At 39.2% G+C, this 19,464-nt stretch overlaps 1 long non-coding RNA gene across 2 annotated transcripts in view; it reads right to left on the bottom strand.

The window, feature by feature from the left end:
- Window positions 1-1,011: 1,011 nt before the first annotated feature.
- Window positions 1,012-19,464, bottom strand: part of LOC129060085 (uncharacterized) — a 29,169-nt gene continuing 10,716 nt past the window's right edge. For both annotated transcript variants that reach the window (XR_010140358.1, XR_010140359.1), the window contains exon 4: window positions 1,012-1,427. This is a non-coding gene — a long non-coding RNA (uncharacterized LOC129060085). The remainder of the gene's footprint in view (window positions 1,428-19,464) is intronic.

Genomic DNA, 19,464 nt, shown 5'->3' with positions numbered 1-19,464 from the left:
CATTACACCACCGATTTAGCCTCTTTCCCCTAAAACATAGCTGATTGCTATGTTTCTTGCACTTTGTCTCCATGTGAACACTGGTTCCATTTTATAATGGAAAAAATACAAAAATAGGGTAGGTGTCTTGAGATTCACACTGCAGTAACACTCTACTAAAGATATTGGATGGATTGCTGGATTCCTGAGTGAGATGTGGTGCAAAAGTACTCCCAAGGTTTTGGATTTTCAGGGAATCACACTACCATGGTGCTGCTAACTTACTTTGTAACGTAGACCACTTAAATATTCCAGAACCTGGGGTTAATGAGAAGTTAGACAATTAACGTATTATCTTTGGAGTTGCCTCGGCAAGATCCCTGTCCAGCCAAGCCTAAGAGGAAGAAAGAATAAGGACTGAGCTCTGAGCACCACGTCTGGGCCTTTTAAATCAAAACTGCTGAGGCTCCAGACAGTGCAAACTTCTTCAAAGACACAATTGTGCCTCTTACACCAACGATTGGTGTGTGTTCTCCCAACATCAGGTGGTTCCTATATAACCAGGACCTCCAAATAGGCAAGGGGAAACCTAATCTACTACTTCAGTCTAAAACACGAGCAGAAAGTCTCATGCATTATCATAGTAACTGTTCTTAAAATTGAAGAAGAAAAAAAAAAAAAAGACAGGCACAGTCACATGCGCCTATAGTCCCAGCTACTTGGTATGCTTGAGGCAGGAGGATCACTTGAGCCCAGGAGTTCAAGTTCAGCCTGGGCAACATAGCAAGTCTCTGTCTTTAAACAAACAAACAAACAACAACAAAACTCTGATGCTTTAGGAAAACCTGGTCTTCTAGCCCTCTGCCTTGTATCCTGGCTTTCTGGCTTGGTCCTGTGTACTTACCTTAGACTTTGAGAAGTAAATTAAAGTATTGGTTGAGCCATATTGGTTCTGGGTTCTGATCACCTGGTTGAGGTCTGATCAAGTAGCTAAAGTTTACCCACCAGTTATAAGACTTCTGGCAATTTCTTAAAGTCTCTATACTTTATTTTCTTCATCTGTGTAAGGGGGTACAAAACTGCATCTTTCTAATGGCATTTTTATGAGGTTAATTTAGTTAATGTTCATGAAACTCTTAGCACAGTTTCAGAAATATGGCATGTGCTTAGTAAGTGTCATAATGAACCCCCACACTGTGAGCTATCGAGTGTTTGAATATCACAGTTCTGTCTTTGCCATCTTCCTTTGTTCACTTGTGACCTTCAATGGCCGGACTGATGAATTTGGGCCTCAGTGGCCTCCAACTATTATCCTCTGGAGACTCAAGCAGTCAAACTTGCCATAGATGGTGGAGCTCTGTTTCATTAAATTCTGCTCCAGAATACCCATCTTCTCTGTTGTTTAATTGCTCCAACTAGGAAGTGACGTGAGATTTTCTAAAAGGCCCCTAGAGCAAAAACAGATATGTTGGTATTCGTACTTCCAAAGCTTCCTCAATTATACTTTAAAAAACAATTCCCAAGAAATGAATTTTGAAACATAAAAGACTTTCTCAGGATTGTTGGATATCATTATATAATTCTATAGTTTCTAAGTAGCCTGATCTTTAGTTCCTAATTTATCCTATGTAGAAAACCCAACTGTGGTATCCAAGCTAAAATAAGAGTCTATAAATGAAGACACAGAGTCAGCTTTATGTTTAAAACATTTGAACTAACTTTGTTGTAAGAAAAAGCTTACATACTAAGAATTGAGAGAGTTTCTGCTAACTGGTTCTGGAGTTATGTTTTAATTGTGTGGTTTGCTCACAATTCACAAAAACAGAAAAAAATTAAAAGGTCATATACAAAAAACTAATATTCTAATAGATACAATTTAAATATTGAACTTAGGGTGAAAGACTTTGAAAGTTTCCCAGAAATGTGACATAGATAGTAAATGGTTGGTGCCGTGGATTTGCAAAACAAGCTCCTAGTCTTCTGAGCCTGCTCTGAGGAAAGAGAAGATTGAATACAAACAGTGGTTGACTGTCACCTCAGGAACAGTCCCCAAGAGTTGCAGATCAACCTTTAGTCAAAAGGAAGCATCTGAAATATGGATCAGTTGGATTCTTTTTGAAATACAGGATTTAAATCAATGCCCACAAGAAAAATGTCATCAGTAATATGCACTAGAGAGCTGGTAGTTTAGAGCTTCCAAACAGCAAAATATACTAAAGAACTAGGTGCCCTCTGTAAACAAAAAGTTTGGCATTGAGTGTGAACACACATCTCAGTTTTGTAGTCCAACCAATAAAAGGAAAATGGCACTTCTCTCTTAAAAGCTTTAACAAAAAAACCATCATTTTCCGAGATCCCCAATAAACATCACAAACTGAGATCTTGGTTCTTCATTTACCCAATACACTAAAGTAGAGAAGACCAAGGAAATTGAAAATGATTGATAGGGAGAAGGATAAGCAGGGAAAAACTTAATCCTTTTTCCTGAACCTACCTATTAACCAACTATGCCCTGATAGAATTACAAATATCCATGTTTAAATTTTGACAGTTTCACTAACAAATTAAAGGGTTCCAATTGGAACTCATAGAAAAAGCCAGCAGCAGCAAGTAGTTTATTTTTCTTAATGCAAAGATCAAATGTCCTGAAATCTCTTTTTCAACTTGGCATGTTTTGCAAGTATTTTGCCTGCTTTACCTCAGAAAGAATAGAAAAAAAGAATTCACACAGCTTTATATGAAAATTAATAAGAATGACAAGTATCCCAAAATAGTACATGTCATTTGGTGCAAGATAAAATATACCATAAAATGAAAGATCAACTTTTTTTTTTTTTTTTCTTCTGGAAGGCAGAATTTATTCTCTTTAGAATCATTTCTTTCTAGAATAACAAAACGGTACAGAGGAAAATCAGAGCATAGCAACAGGAATGATGATGAAGTGGCAGGATCAGCCTATGATGAAAAATCAAAATATGTATGGTATTGTTAAACAAAGGGGAAAGGAGCTATAAAGTCAGTCTGCAGATATATAACATCTGTCAAGGATAGCAGCAAAAGATAATATTTTTTTTTTTTTTTCCTTTATTATTATTATTATTATTATTATACTTTAGGTTTTATGGTACATGTGCGCAATGTGCAGGTAAGTTACATATGTATACATGTGCCATGCTGGTGCGCTGCACCCACCAACTCGTCATCTAGCATTAGGTATATCTCCCAATGCTATCCCTCCCCCCTCCCCCCACCCCACAACAGTCCCCAGAGTGTGATGTTCCCCTTCCTGTGTCCATGTGTTCTCATTGTTCAATTCCCACCTATGAGTGAGAATATGCGGTGTTTGGTTTTTTGTTCTTGCGATAGTTTACTGAGAATGATGATTTCCAATTTCATCCATGTCCCTACAAAGGACGTGAACTCATCATTTTTTATGGCTGCATAGTATTCCATGGTGTATATGTGCCACATTTTCTTAATCCAGTCTATCATTGTTGGACATTTGGGTTGGTTCCAAGTCTTTGCTATTGTGAATAATGCCGCAATAAACATACGTGTGCATGTGTCTTTATAGCAGCATGATTTATAGTCCTTTGGGTATATACCCAGTAATGGGATGGCTGGGTCGAATGGAATTTCTAGTTCTAGATCCCTGAGGAATCGCCACACTGACTTCCACAAGGGTTGAACTAGTTTACAGTCCCACCAACAGTGTAAAAGTGTTCCTATTTCTCCACATCCTCTCCAGCACCTGTTGTTTCCTGACTTTTTAATGATTGCCATTCTAACTGGTGTGAGATGGTATCTCATTGTGGTTTTGATTTGCATTTCTCTGATAGCCAGTGATGGTGAGCATTTTTTCATGTGTTTTTTGGCTGCATCAATGTCTTCTTTTGAGAAGTGTCTGTTCATGTCCTTCGCCCACTTTTTGATGGGGTTGTTTGTTTTTTTCTTGTAAATTTGTTGGAGTTCATTGTAGATTCTGGATATTAGCCCTTTGTCAGATGAGTAGGTTGCGAAAATTTTCTCCCATTTTGTAGGTTGCCTGTTCACTCTGATGGTAGTTTCTTTTGCTGTGCAGAAGCTCTTGAGTTTAATTAGATCCCATTTGTCAATTTTGGCTTTTGTTGCCATTGCTTTTGGTGTTTTAGACATGAAGTCCTTGCCCATGCCTATGTCCTGAATGGTAATGCCTAGGTTTTCTTCTAGGGTTTTTATGGTTTTAGGTCTAACATTTAAGTCTTTAATCCATCTTGAATTGATTTTTGTATAAGGTGTAAGGAAGGGATCCAGTTTCAGCTTTCTACATATGGCTAGCCAGTTTTCCCAGCACCATTTATTAAATAGGGAATCCTTTCCCCATTTCTTGTTTTTGTCAGGTTTCTCAAAGATCAGATACTTGTAGATATGTGGCATTATTTCTGACGGCTCTGTTCTGTTCCATTGATCTATATCTCTGTTTTGGTACCAGTACCATGCTGTTTTGGTTACTGTAGCCTTGTAGTATAGTTTGAAGTCAGGTAGTGTGATGCCTCCAGCTTTGTTCTTTTGGCTTAGGATTGACTTGGCGATGCGGGCTCTTTTTTGGTTCCATATGAACTTTAAAGTAGTTTTTTCCTATTCTGTGAAGAAAGTCATTGGTAGCTTGATGGGGATGGCATTGAATCTGTAAATTACCTTGGGAAGGATGGCCATTTTCACGATATTGATTCTTCCTACCCATGAGCATGGAATGTTCTTCCATTTGTTTGTATCCTCTTTTATTTCCTTGAGCAGTGGTTTGTAGTTCTCCTTGAAGAGGTTTTTCACATCCCTTGTAAGTTGGATTCCTAGTATTTTATTCTCTTTGAAGCAATTGTGAATGGGAGTTCACTCATGATTTGGCTCTCTGTTTGTCTGTTATTGATGTATAAGAATGCTTGTGATTTTTGCACATTGATTTTGTATCCTGAGACTTTGCTGAAGTTGCTTATCAGCTTAAGGAGATTTTGGGCTGAGACAATGGGGTTTTCTAGATATACTATCATGTCATCTGCAAACAGGGACAATTTGACTTCCTCTTTTCCTAATTGAATACCCTTGATTTCCTTCTCCTGCCTAATTGCCCTGGCCAGAACTTCCAACACTATGTTGAATAGAAGTGGTGAGAGAGGGCATCCCTGTCTTGTGCCAGTTTTCAAAGGGAATGCTTCCAGTTTTTGCCCATTCAGTATGATATTGGCTGTGGGTTTGTCATAAATAGCTCTTATTATTTTGAGATACATCCCATCAATTCCTAATTTATTGAGAGTTTTTAGCATGAAGGGTTGTTGAATTTTGTCAAAGGCCTTTTCTGCATCTATTGAGATAATCATGTGGTTTTTGTCTTTGGTTCTGTTTATATGCTGGATTACATTTATTGATTTGCGTATATTGAACCAGCCTTGCATCCCAGGGATGAAGCCCACTTGATCATGGTGGATAAGCTTTTTGATGTGCTGCTGGATTCGATTCGCCAATATTTTATTGAGGATTTTTGCATCAATGTTCATCAAGGATATTGGTCTAAAATTCTCTTTTTTTGTTGTGTCTCTGCCAGGCTTTGGTATCAGGATGATGCTGGCCTCATAAAATGAGTTAGGGAGGATTCCCTCTTTTTCTATTGATTGGAATAGTTTCAGAAGGAATGGTACCAGCTCCTCCTTGTACCTCTGGTAGAATTCGGCTGTGAATCCATCTGGACCTGGACTTTTTTTGGTTGGTAAGCTATTGATTATTGCCACAATTTCAGCTCCTGTTATTGGTCTATTCAGAGATTCAACTTCTTCCTGGTTTAGTCTTGGGAGGGTGTATGTGTTGAGGAATTTATCCATTTCTTCTAGATTTTCTAGTTTATTTGCATAGAGGTGTTTGTAATATTCTCTGATGGTAGTTTTTATTTCTGTGGGATCGGTGGTGATATCCCCTTTATCATTTTTTATTGCATCTATTTGATTCTTCTCACTTTTTTTCTTTATTAATCTTGCTAGCGGTCTATCAATTTTGTTGATCCTTTCAAAAAACCAGCTCCTGGATTCATTTATTTTTTGAAGGGTTTTTTGTGTCTCTATTTCCTTCAGTTCTGCTCTGATTTTAGTTATTTCTTGCCTTCTGCTAGCTTTTGAATGTGTTTGCTCTTGCTTTTCTAGTTCTTTTAATTGTGATGTTAGGGTGTCAATTTTGGATCTTTCCTGCTTTCTCTTGTGGGCATTTAGTGCTATAAATTTCCCTCTACACACTGCTTTGAATGCATCCCAGAGATTCTGGTATGTTGTGTCTTGGTTCTCGTTGGTTTCAAAGAACATCTTTATTTCTGCCTTCATTTCGTTATGTACCCAGTAGTCATTCAGGAGCAGGTTGTTCAGTTTCCACGTAGTTGAGCGGTTTTGAGTGAGATTCTTAATCCTGAGTTCTAGCTTGATTGCACTGTGATCTGAGAGACAGTTTGTTACAATTTCTGTTCTTTTACATTTATTGAGGAGAGCTTTGCTTCCAAGTATATGGTCAATTTTGGAATAGGTGTGGTGTGGTGCTGAAAAAAATGTATATTCTGTTGATTTGGGGTGGAGAGTTCTGTAGATGTCTATTAGGTCTGATTGGTGCAGAGCTGAGTTCAATTCCTGGGTATCCTTGTTGACTTTCTGTCTCGTTGATCTGTCTAATGTTGATAGTGGGGTGTTAAAGTCTCCCATTATTAATGTGTGGGAGTCTAAGTCTCTTTGTAGGTCACTCAGGACTTGCTTTATGAATCTGGGTGCTCCTGTATTGGGTGCATATATATTTAGGATAGTTAGCTCTTCTTGTTGAATTAATCCCTTTACCATTATGTAATGGCCTTCTTTGTCTCTTTTGATCTTTGTTGGTTTAAAGTCTGTTTTATCAGAGACTAGGATTGCAACCCCTGCCTTTTTTTGTTTTCCATTTGCTTGGTAGATCTTCCTCCATCCTTTTATTTTGAGCCTATGTGTGTCTCTGCACGTGAGATGGGTTTCCTGAATACAGCACACTGATGGGTCTTGAGTCTTTATCCAGTTTGCCAGTCTGTGTCTTTTAATTGGAGCATTTAGTCCATTTACATTTAAAGTTAATATTGTTATGTGTGAATTTGATCCTGTCATTATGATGTTAGCTGGATATTTTGCTCGTTAGTTGATGCAGTCTCTTCCTAGTCTCGATGTTCTTTACATTTCAGTATGATTTTGCAGTGGCTGGTACCGGTTGTGCCTTTCCATGTTTAGCGCTTCCTTCAGGAGCTCTTTTAGGGCAGGCCTGGTGGTGACAAAATCTCTCAGCATTTGCTTGTCTGTAAAGTATTTTATTTCTCCTTCACTTATGAAGCTTAGTTTGGCAGGATATGAAATTCTGGGTTGAAAATTCTTTTCTTTAAGAATGTTGAATATTGGCCCCCACTCTCTTCTGGCTTGTAGGGTTTCTGCCGAGAGATCCGCTGTGAGTCTGATGGGCTTCCCTTTGATGGTAACCCGACCTTTCTCTCTGGCTGCCCTTAACATTTTTTCCTTCATTTCAACTTTGGTGAATCTGACAATTATGTGTCTTGGAGTTGCTCTTCTCGAGGAGTATCTTTGTGGCGTTCTCTGTATTTCCTGAATCTGAATGTTGGCCTGCCTTGCTAGATTGGGGAAGTTCTCCTGGATAATATCCTGCAGAGTGTTTTCCAACTTGTTTCCATTCTCCCCGTCACTTTCAGGTACACCAATCAGACGTAGATTTGGTCTTTTCACATAGTCCCACATTTCTTGGAGGCTTTGCTCGTTTCTTTTTATTCTTTTTTCTCTAAACTTCCCTTCTCGCTTCATTTCATTCATTTCATCTTCCAGGGCTGATACCCTTTCTTCCATTTGATCGCATCGGCTCCTGAGGCTTCTGCATTCTTCACGTAGTTCTCGAGCCTTGGTTTTCAGCTCCATCAGCTCCTTTAAGCACTTCTCTGTATTGGTTATTCTAGTTATACATTCTTCTAAATTTTTTTCAAAGTTTTCAACTTCTTTGCCTTTGGTTTGAATATCCTCCCGTAGCTCGGAGTAATTTGATCGTCTGAAGCCTTCTTCTCTCAGCTCGTCAAAGTCATTCTCCGTCCAGCTTTGTTCCGTTGCTGGTGAGGAACTGCGTTCCTTTGGAGGAGGAGAGGTACTCTGGTTTTTAGAGTTTCCAGTTTTTCTGCTCTGTTTTTTCCCCATCTTTGTGGTTTTATCTACTTTTGGTCTTTGATGATGGTGATGTACAGATGGGTTTTTGGTGTGGATGTCCTTTCTGTTAGTTTTCCTTCTAACAGACAGAACCCTCAGCTGCAGGTCTGTTGGAGTACCTGTCCGGCCGTGTGAGGTGTCAGTCTGCCCCTGCTGGGGGGTGCCTCCCAGTTAGGCTGCTCGGGGGTCAGGGGTCAGGGACCCACTTGAGGAGGCAGTCAGCCCGTTCTCAGATCTCCAGCTGCGTGCTGGGAGAACCACTGCTCTCCTCACAGCTGTCAGACAGGGACATTTAAGTCTGCAGAGGTTACTGCTGTCTTTTTGTTTGTCTGTGTCCTGCCCCCAGAGGTGGAGCCTACAGAGGCAGGCAGGCCTCCTTGAGCTGTGGTGGGCTCCACCCAGTTCAAGCTTCCAGGCTGCTTTGTTTACCTAAGCGAGCCTGGGCAATGGCGGGCGCCCCTCCCCCAGCCTCGCTGCCGACTTGCTGTTTGATCTCAGACTGCTGTGCTAGCAATCAGCGAGACTCCGTGGGCGTAGGACCCTCTGAGCCAGGTGCGGGCTATACTCTCCTGGGGCACCGTTTCCTAAGCCCGTCGGAAAAGCACAGTATTCGGGTGGGAGTGGCCCGATTTTCCAGGTGCCGTCTGTCACCCCTGGAAGGGGAACTCCCTGACCCCTTGCGCTTCCCGAGTGAGGCAATGCCTCGCCCCGGCTTCGGCTGGCGCACGGTGCGCTCACCCACTGACCTGCGCCCACTGTCTGGCACTCCCTAGTGAGATGAACACGGTACCTCAGATGGAAATGCAGAAATCTCCCGTCTTCTGCGTCGCTCGCGCTGGGAGCTGTAGACCGGAGCTGTTCCTATTCGGCCATCTTGGCTCCTCCCCCGAAAGATCAACTTTTTACTCCCTTTCTATTCTTAAGCACCAACAACACAAAGTCTTGCCTTCTTTTTTCTGAGTTACCTGACCAACACATTTTGCCTTTGTCCTCCTATGATTACACACAGTTTTCATTTTTATTTTTATTTTTATTTTTGTAGAGATGAGGTCTCACTATGCTGAGCTGAGATAGCCTGTCCAGGCTGGTCTCAAACTCCATGGCTCAAGTAATCCTCCTGCCTCAGCTCCCCAAAGTTCTGTGATTACAAGTGTGAGCCAGTATCCCCAGCCTCATTACACATCTTGATCACATTTTTTTTTTCTCTCCTAGAAAACTCAATATTCCATGCCTGTTTTCTACAACCCAAAAAAAAAAAAAAATTCAGTTCTTTCCTTGTGGCAAACGCATTCAGAAACCAACACTGTGTCACAGCTACTTCCCAGCAGTTAGAGGTTCATCTGTTGACAATTGGAAAGGGGCAAGAGAGACATCACTTAGTAGGCCTGTGTTTTTCCCGCAGTTACTGAGTTTTGTGTACCTTAAAAATGAAAATTGCATATTCTTGGTCATGGTCATGTTTTATATGTAGGAAGAGATCTGTAAACAATTCAGAAGATACTAAATTTGATGAAAGATGTGAATACATTGAAGTCTTTTGAGAACGATTGAAGCTCATTCATTTACAACAGAATGGAACATTTCTGGGGGAAGGAAGAGGCAATAGAATGCAAAACCGCACCTTTCTGAGTGTGAAATAGAAATGAACGGGAATCCCAATAGAGTTTATTCCTTAACCCCACTGTATTGGTAAATAATAGTTCATGTCCATGGTGCTCTTGATTCCCTTGAAATGGTCATTAAAATTTCTTTCTTCCCTCTGGTTCCTCTCTCTCTCTTTTCCCTTCCTATCCCTTCCCTTCCCTTTCTTCCTGTCTTTAGTCATGTTTGGATTGATTTTCAGAATGTTTAGACTGTTTCCTCACGTTGTCACCAGCTCATTACCACAGAATTACACTTCACAAACAAGAGCTGGCTGGAGAGCTAACTTGGCTTAGCTGTGCTGAGGGAATTATTATTATTATTATTAGAGATGGAGTCTCGCTCTGTCATCCAGGGTGGAGTGCAGTGGCGTGATCTCAGCTCACTGCAACCTCTGCCTCCTGGGTTCAAGCGATTCCTCTGCTTCAGCTTCCGGAGTAGCTGGGATTACAGGCACGTGCCACCACGCCCGGCTAATTTTTGTATTTTTAGTAGAGACGGGGTTTCACCACGTTGGCCAGGATGGTCTTGATCTCCTGACCTCATGATCCACCTTCCTCACCCTCCCAAAGTGCTGGGATTGTAGGCATGAGCTACCGTGCCCAGCCGGGAATTATTAAAAGGATGAATTTCTTTCTTTTTGAAAAGACAAGCACAATCTGATCAGCGGGCAGGCAGGGCCACTGCCTGTTCTCTTTTCAGTGCTGTCTTGTGGCCTTTGCTCTCACAGAGTCACTCACTGATGAAGTAAATAGCAGCAGTGGTGTTTTTCTGCTAGGAACCAAGATCCCCTGTGTGCTGTGCTGCAAGAACACATCCTTCACAGCTTTATTGTAATGATTTTGCCATTTCTGCTGTTGTTACATGTACTAACAACTAGAAGTCTATATTTCACAATGATATTAAGCACTGAACTTTACATACACACACACACGATAAAGAGTTATCAACACATCCTCTTTTACTGAGGAAAGCTAAATGCTTTCCATATATATATGGAAAATATAGATGGAATATATATATCATATATATTCCATGTTTTTTTATGTAGTGTTGCTTCCCTGATCAGATAACTTTGATTAGGCAAAGAAAACCACCTAGATAAATATATCTAAAACCACCTAGATAAATAATAGTTTAGAGGTATACATACAACATGAAAATGATGACAGTAGTGAGCATTGCATATTTGGAAAATAATTCAATAAGAAATTCTTTCTGTGCATATATTTAGCAGCACATAGAGTTTAAAGGGAGAAAACAGAACACTTAAAAAGTTTATAAGAGTCTCATATGTTTTGCTCTGTCTGGTAGTCTGTTTTTGACATTATTATCAGTGAACTTTTGACAAGAGACTGTGATGTCATCACTGAATATTTAAAAACAAAAACAAAAAAAATCAGACTCCAGCAAGTCTATTTGTCCCTCTCAGAGAATTTTGGCAGATCAGAAAATCTTTGATTTGTGAGATAGTTTTTTTCAATAAAGTATCTTTGGTTACTTTCTTTGTTTTACATTTTATTGGTTTTATTAGACATGTGAAAAAATTTTCTATGTTTACCTACTAGAATCTCCCATGGGATGCTTCTTATAAAGAGTTAGTACAAATATGCAAAATTAGAGCAAATTATGGTGTTGTTATTGCCTATTCCAAAAGTATTATGGAAATACTGGGATAAATGTCAGAGAAGGCAGGCCCAAGAATGAGAACATAAGGAGAACGACTTAACTTAGCATTTTTACATCTATTAGAATCATGGTATACGGAGATATTTTTCACTTTCTACCCATATCTATGATCCTTAGTCATATGTGGCCATATCTAGAAACCCAGAGTTCAACATACATTACTAATCACGCTTCTTCTAAATCAACTCTCTACCCTAATAACTAACAGAATATTTTCCCCTCCTCACTCATTCCCAGCCCTCATTAGCAATTCCTTCTCCTGGGCTTTATTTATCATGAATTGCATCAGTTTGACCAGACATCTGTTCTCTTAGGAGTGTTAACGCTTCCATGTCTAATGTTCCTTCCAGAAAAGGCAAGGATCTTACATGCTCTTGACTTCCATGATGAAAGTGCATGGGTAATTTAAAATACACATTATCAAGAATGTGTGATAGCATAAATGAGCCAAATGTGCCTTGAAGCCCTTAACCAAGCCAGTAGGCTACAGAGCTCAGTTCCTTCCCTCATATCAACGAGTTGGAAGAACAGTATCTGGCTTGGCTTTTTGACCACTGAGGGGTGGAACATGCCATGAAACATAGAGGTCAAAATTCCCAAGGCTGGCATCAGGATGATGATAGGGATACTGCTGATGTTCAGATGACTTCTGTTTACCACAGTAATTGGCTGTTCCTAGGCTAGAGGAAGCCAGGATTAAAATACAGCCAGAGAGGCTTCTTTTTTTGCTGAGGTCTCTGAAACACCCAACAAAGGGTGAAGTCCAGAAAATAATTACCTTGTATTTCTGCCTTGGCTCTTTCACACAGTTTTTATTCATATCTCATTTGCTATACCTTAATAAAGATACCAGTTACTTTTGAATTAGGCTTTTGTCAGATTGCCAATATCTTGAAATCTTAAAAACTCACTGCAAATGTGAGCACAGACTTTGAATAACCTGGGCAGCTGGCCAAGCACTGAAGATCTTTAAGACAAGAGTAGTCAGCCATCCACTTAATGTTTTGATTTTGTGCTTGAATAAAAAAAAGACTGGACCAGATAACCTTCTAACCCGAAGATTCCATGACTCTATTTTTCAAATATCTTCATTTTCCAAGTATTCTACAGGAGAAATATTAAAACTGTGTGGTTTGTTGTGTTTGCCTCTCTCTCTCTTTCCCCTCCCCCTTTCTTTTTTCTTTTCTACTCATCCCACACCCAAATATGGTGCAATAACAAATTCCTTCACTAAAGCAGCAGAGTTTTTAGTTATTACCATACATGTTTTTAAATTCTCCCCTCACTGATGAAAACATGTGATATGAAATACTGAAGAAACCTCAGGGGCATTCCAAGCATTTATGGACAAAAAGTCATGACTTGTGGTATTTTCCTTCAAAATCCATGTGAACTGAATCAAAGAGACATAAGAATGTATACTTAAAAACTTCTGAAACAGAATGAATGCATTCTGTCATTGACAATCCATTAATATTGTAACTCTGAAATAACATAAATCTGTCTATTCCATTCCATCTCCCTCAGCATTCTTCTAGTGCAAGGCCTCCTATTCTTATCTAGACCACTAAAGTAGCTTCTACGTAGGCCTTTTCCCATTTTGCTCCAGGCTGCCTTAATGTGAGTACTGGGTTAAGCCTCCAAGAGTTCCTATCACAACTCTGCATAAAACCAACATTAGTTCCCCTCTCCCTACTAAGTAAACACCTGACCTTGATATTTAAGTATTTCCAAAGTTTTGCCTTGCCTTGTTATTTTAGCTTTATTTTCTACAATGTTCCTACATATTCCCAGAATCCAGTATTTCTCAATCTTGTCACTATTGGCATTTGATGCAGATAATTATTTGTTGAGAGGTACTGTCCTGGGCTTTGAAGAATGTTTAGCATCATTCCTGGCCTTTACCCAATAAAAGTTAGTAGCATTTCTAAGTTGCAGCAACCAAAATTGTCTTTGGACATTTTGCAGTGTCCCCTAGGTGGCAAAATCATACCTGATTGAGAAACACTGCTATAATAAAATCAAATTGCATTATTTATTGTTCCTAAACCATGTAGTTCTTCTACTTAACAATACATATTTATGGATAATAATTTCTTCTAAAATATTACCATAATCCCCCTTCCCCACACACTCCTTAGTTTTACATGTTAATATTTCAGGGGACATCTAGAGCTTCCTCCATGAAACCTTTCTCAATTTCTGCATACCAATATGGTCACTCCTTTAAACCCATCCTCTGTCTCCATCTTATTCATTAAACATCCTTCCTTTCCGGGCTTACAATATTTACATTGATCTATTTGTCAAATTGTCCTTGAAATGTTCAAATTAATTCAATCAACTTATAAGCATTGAGCCCCTATAATGTGCCTGGCATTGTTGTATTCATTGAGAACTACTAGAGTTCTGAGCAGAGCAAGCACTTTCCTTCTGTCAAACTCACAGGTCAGGGAAGAGGTGGATGGTAGAGGGAGTGTGTGTGTACAGGGGGACAATAATAAATGAGTAGTTTCTTTTTTTTTAAGAAATACACCATTTGAGGAAACAAACAGATGGTGCAATAAACTATAAGTAGAAACTCTTTAGATACAGCAGTCAGGGAAAAGCCTTACGAAGGTATGATATTTAAACTGTTGATTAAAGTATAAGAAAGCTATCCTCATATTTTTGCCTTTGGAGATACCAGCCTGTGCAAAGGCCCTGAGGCAGAAGTAAGTTTGGCTTATTTGAAAACTTGAGAAAAATGCCTAGGGCTGGCTTATAGTGAGCAGAGGAGAAGGATGTAGAAAATTAATTGAGAGAGGCAAGTAGAAACCAAACTGTGCAGAGCCTGTTAGTTCAAGGTAAGCATTCTGGATTTTCTTTGAAATGTTTTAAGAAGTGAAGGGTTTTATGCAGTGAAGTGACATCATCTGATTTACACTATTAATACATTACTCTGGGATTCTGTATGAAGAATATGGAAAAGGAGTGTTTCAGTTTAAAGAACCTCAAAATTAGAGGATATCTTAATTTTTTCTATAATGAAAACTCCAGAAGGATTAAATTCCCTATTCTAGAACACTGTGCATGTATCACAAAGGAGTTAGAGGGGAGATGGTGTATTGACCTCTTCAGCCCTTGGAAGAGTTTGCTTCTGCTTGTATCTCAATGTGCCATTGAAATATTTTCCATGTGTACCATAGCAGCAAGAAGGATAGGAAGAGAAGCACTGCTAAAACACAGCATTAAAATAGTTGCTCACATGATGTTTCAACAACACCGAAAGACTGGGAACTCATTACCTCCAAAGAGAGCTTTTTCCAGTTTTGGAAATATCTGCTTTTCATTGAGCTGAGTCACAAATGTGTGGGATATATTGATGAGCTCATGAGTAGATCCGTTTGGCTCAGGCAAAAGTTCTTTTAGATGAGGCTCATCTAACTCAACAAAACCCCTCCTCCATCTACCAAATTGTCTGCCTTTGGGGAAAAATATTATCCTCTGCCAAGGACTTGTCTCATTTACACCTGCTTCTCTGCCTAGGCGTCCCTTAACCCCATTTTCCAATTATTCCAACCAGTCTTCCTCCCTATAAGATGATTTTGGTATCTGTAGTAAGCTTCTCTGATCCCATCACCATCTTCAGGTAGCTAGTCATTCCCTCCTCTTCTGTGTCTTCTTTACTAAACTGTAAACTCCCTGAGGACAGGGACTAGGCCTTATTCATCTTGCAAAGTTAAATGTCTACTACATTACAGATGTCTAGTAGAAACTGGTTAATCATTATGGGTGGACTAACTCTGAGATTTGGGGTAAAATGTTCAAATATTTATTCTACTAATTATGGGAGTTACTCATTCAAACATTTGTTCCACAAATATTACCCAGTGCCTGTGTGCCCAAGTGATGGAAATATACATGGGCCCCACCTCATGGAGCTTTGATCAAGATGAAGAAGCAAACACTAAACAAATATTGAATCATAAATAATTATTAAATGATATGAATTTTACAAAGGAAAAATAGAAGGTGCCATGAGAATACATATTACGGAAACCAAATTTTGCCTGGGTGTTCAGGAAGCCTTTCTTGATGGAACGAGATTGGAACTAAGACCTAAAGGATGAGTAAATCTTGAGAAATGCACTTTAACTCCCTAAGCCTCAGATCCCTCACCAATAAAATGAGACAAAAATGCCTTCTCTTTAGAGTTCTGCCAAGAATTAATTAGTTAGCACATGTAAAGTACCTGCTACAGAGAAGGAATTCAACAACTGGCAGGTTTTTTCTCCCATAGTAAATGAGGAATGAAGGCAGCCTGAGCAAGCAAAACAGTGGATGAACCTGAATGCTTCCTGTCATGTGATGAATTGTATTCCCAAAATATATATGTTGAAATCCTAACTCCTAGTACATCAGAATGTGACCTTATTTGGAAATAGGGTTATTGCAGACGTAATCAGCTATGTTAAGATAAGATCATATTGGAACAGAATGGACATTCAATCCAATATGACTGATGCCCTGTTGAGAACAGGTAGATTTGAACACAGACACAGGAAGGAAGAACATTATGTTGCGATAGAGACAGCAATTGGAGTGCTGTAGCTGCAAGCCAAGGAATGCCAAAGATTGTTGACAAGCCACAAGAAGCTATGAAGAGGTAAAGAAGGATTCTCCTCTATGGGTTTCAGAGGGAGCATGCCTCCGTCCATACCTTGATTTTGGACTACTAGCCTCAAGTACTGTGAGACAATAAATTTATCTTGTCTTAAGTCACTCTATAATACTTTTTACAGCAGACCTAGGAAGCGAATACATCTCATAAAAGGATTTGGAGGCTGGGCACGGTGGCTCATGCCTGTAATCCCAGCACTTTGGGAGGCTGAGATGGGAGGATCATGAGGTCAGAAGCTCGAGACCAGCCTGGTCAACATGGTGAAACCCATCTCTACTAAAAATACAAAAATTAGCTGGGTGTAGTAGCGCATGCCTGTAGACCTAGCTACTTGGGAGGCTGAGGCAGAAGAATTGCTTGAACCCGGGAGGGAGGGGGAGGTTGCAGTGAGCCAAGACCACACCATTGCACTCCAGCCTGGGTGACAAAGTGAGACTTTGTCTCAAAAAAAAAGATTTGGAGTGCCTATTACATGCAATGATGCAGACTTTGAACACGGATGAGTTGGAAGGTAGAAGTTGAACAAGCAGACATATATAAAAAGGTGTCTTAGGAAGATAAATCTAGAAATTTAGCCATGTTAATATATTTCCTGTTCCCAGTAGATCCATATGCTCCTTGAGGGCAGAACCCACGCCTTCCATGCCAAGCCAAACTCAAAATATACTGGCTAAATGAGGTCTTTCAAATAAACACTTTGGTGTGTAAGCTATTTATGAAAAATTTGGAGGTAAAACATTTTAACACATTGAAATTTTACTCTTCTAAAGTAAAAATCATCTTCTCATTTTATTTAATTGAAGAGGCAGCGCATGCAGTAAATTAGGTCCAATTTGCATGCAATTGTGCATGCAATGTAGATCTTGGCTTTAACTAGTGAGCAAGCTGTGTACAAACTCAAGCACCCTTGTATTTGAAGTTAACATTAATTGTTTGCTTAAATTTTTCAGTACTTTCCTTCTTTTGCTTTCAAAGACAAATATTATAGCATTTCACTTTCTAATTTAAAGACCACAAAATCCATAGCTGATAATAAGAATCTATCCCTCAGGGACTAATACATTTCTCTGACAGCATAGTAGTAATGCCCACAAGCCCTGTAGCAAGCCTGTAATTCCATAAAAAAATCTTCATGGCTTTAATTCATACGATTTTGCTCTGTTTAATTATATTTATCATCCAATAATATTCTGTGCTTATAAAAATAGTGAATGGTATATAGAAGAAGCAAGGTACTGTATCATATTTTATGAAATTTCATATGCCATGTGTATTGATTGTGTATAAACTAGAGAACATACTTTGTTTAAATTAAGGTTTTAAATTCAATTTCATACCAATTCCTTCATCTCATTATCTGTAATATATTTGTTTACATCCATGAAAATGTTACCTGGTTAAATTACAAAATTTTTCCTAATTCAGATTGATTTATATCTTCTATCCTCTTAATTTGTGTGAGTTCATGTTGTGATCATTAAATAATTTAAAAAAGACCTTAGTTTGATCAAATTAATATTGTTGCCCATGAATATTAATTAAATTTGCAAGGAAAAAGAAAGCAGAAACCAGATAAAAGAGAAAGCTGGACATGTTTAAAGATGCTATGCTGACCTTACAATAATTCTAGTACAAGCAATTCTCAAGGTCTTTCACATGCTCCCCAGACTCCCACTCCGGTGACACAGGACACCCATTGACACTTTTATTCTTAGGAGCATTCGTCTTTAGCAGTTGTCCTTTAGTTCCCCTTTCTGCAAATTTTCTTCTTCTTTAGAAACTCCCAGATTTGTCCAACTATCCCCAGTCAGTGGTTTTTAAATTTTAATGGCAGCTGCAAAGATGCCTGGACCTCCATCAAACATTACTGAAATCAGATTCTTGAGGGATAAGGCCAAAAAATTTGCATTTTTGAAAAACACTCCAGATGACTTTGCTGCAGAAGATCTAAAACCTCAGAGGGAGAAATACTGTCCTGGACTTTTCAGCTCAGTGATGCCTTCCCAGCACACTCCACTTGCAACCACTGGATCCTCCTCCTTCCTAGTTTACAGACATTGTGTCCGCATATACCCTCCGTTGTTCTTTTCTCCTCTTAAATGTCACGTAATCTGCTGGACTATCTTGGGCTACTGAGAGAGTGCTGGGAGGATTTTGCCAGTTCACATGAAAGCATCTTCATAAAAGTCTTCTGATGGCTGTGGCCAGCCCCCTTGGAAGAGGTCGTAACCTGGACCTGGGAATATCATTCAGGTGATAATTAGGATTTCACCATGTTCCTTAAATAATATGTCGTGCATGTCTTCCATTTGCACGGTGATATAGGACAACAGTGAATATGTCTGGAGGGGACTTCCTATTGGATAGATCTTAGCTTGAATTCCCAGTCACTATGTGCTACCTATGTGGCCTAGGTCAAGTAATGTGACCTCTCTGAGCCTTGCATTTATCAAAAGGAAATAATAATTTATACTTTCCAGAATTCTCTGGATTAATAGTAGTGTATGAAAAGTGTCCATAACATGAGTACATGGTATTTAATAAATGGCATTAAAAACATATGCCAAAAGTGTATCATTTCTATGAAAAAAAAAAGACTGCTCTGAGATCCTTAGTGGTGCCAGGTGCCCATGCAATTCTTGCACTGCTAACACAGGCCATAATTGTGGAGTTTGTCCCAAATTCTTAGCTGCAACCCCATGGGTAAATGTAAAGGCTGAGATAAGGATAAAGGCAAGACCGTTTAAATTAACTGAAGGTCCTGAATTTTTTCACTTTGGGGAACAGCTTAGGAAGGGGGAAGAAAAGAATCTCTCCATTAAAACGGTCTTTAAATTGGCAAGCAAACACTTTTTGGTTAATATCAAACAAAGGATCAATGTAAGAAAAAAATTATGTATTTCTCCTGTCCAAACTACCATATTTCAGAGCATACTCATTGGCAGTTTTCCATCATTTCAGTTTCTGGGACAGGGACAGAGGCTTTGGACAGCCAGTTTGTTTGTGTTTTATTATTTTCATTTGTTTGTTTAATTTTCCATTATGAATTGGACATGAAATGTGCAACCAAATTCCTGCATTAAATGTCCCTGGCATAAAGGACATGCATTAAATACCCCTGAGATAAAGGACATCCCCAATATACTCCATCGATAATGAGCTTAGTACTGAGTTTCAATCGCAAGAGAGGAGTGGCAAGTTTTGGTATGTCCTACAGCAAATGATCGAAGGTTTTCACCCTCCTTGTAGTATGAAGAAAGTATCAGT

The sequence above is a fragment of the Pongo abelii genome, chromosome 5 (genome assembly GCF_028885655.2).
Source record: "Pongo abelii isolate AG06213 chromosome 5, NHGRI_mPonAbe1-v2.0_pri, whole genome shotgun sequence".
NCBI classification, from domain to species: domain Eukaryota; kingdom Metazoa; phylum Chordata; class Mammalia; order Primates; family Hominidae; genus Pongo; species Pongo abelii.
This window is presented reverse-complemented; position numbering and strand designations above follow the sequence as displayed.